Source organism: Labrus bergylta, chromosome 13 (assembly GCF_963930695.1).
Source record: "Labrus bergylta chromosome 13, fLabBer1.1, whole genome shotgun sequence".
Classification (NCBI taxonomy): Eukaryota; Metazoa; Chordata; class Actinopteri; order Labriformes; family Labridae; genus Labrus; species Labrus bergylta.
In genome coordinates, this window is record NC_089207.1 from 21125756 (window position 1) to 21126401 (window position 646).

The following is a 646-nucleotide window of genomic DNA, read 5'->3' on the forward strand; positions in this document are numbered from 1 at the left end:
CTGTAAGTTGTAGAGTCCTCGCTGAAGATCAGGAGCTGAATGATTTCCCTGCACGCTGCCTCTCTCTCTCTCTCTCTCTCTGGGATCTCCTCTGCTCTCGCTCTCTCTCCTTTTTCCCGGCGTCTCTCTCTCCCTTGAACCGTATTGGCTCGCTCTCTCTCTCAGCGTTCATTCATTGCATCCCCGCTCTCTGTTCTGCTGAATCTGTGAGTCCCGTTCGCTCTGCTTGATCGCTCTCCTTAAAGGGCAATTCTGTTTCTTCCATATTGGCTTGACATCTAAATGAGTCAGACGCAGTAGACGTCTTCAGCCTGCAGCGGTGAATCAGGCTGTAACGTAATCCTCGATTGATCCCTGATTGATTCTTCCTGTACCTCCGACCGGCTCAGATTGTTATTCTGAGGGTCTAATGAAGGATTCCTGCAGAGGTAGACCGTTTAGTTACAGAGGAAGAGGATTTTTAGAACCACAAACATCACTCTCTCTCTTTTTTAAAGGTTTATTTTCTTTATTTAGAGACAGGACGGTGGCTATATTCAGGAATCAGGGAGAGAGATGCAGGAAAGGAGCCAGAGGTCAGACTTCAACCAGGGCCGCCCTCTTTAAGGACTACAGCCTCTGCACATAGGGCGCGTGCACTAACCAC

The 646-nt window shown here is 48.9% G+C and overlaps 1 protein-coding gene across 1 annotated transcript in view; it reads right to left on the bottom strand.

Moving 5' to 3' along the window:
* Positions 1–309, bottom strand: part of htr2aa (5-hydroxytryptamine (serotonin) receptor 2A, genome duplicate a) — a 38275-nt gene extending 37966 nt beyond the window's left edge. The window contains exon 1 of the mRNA XM_020635465.2: positions 1–309. This exon is cut by the window's left edge and continues 1722 nt beyond it. The gene's annotated coding sequence lies outside the window, so the exon portion shown is untranslated.
* Positions 310–646: the final 337 nt, after the last annotated feature.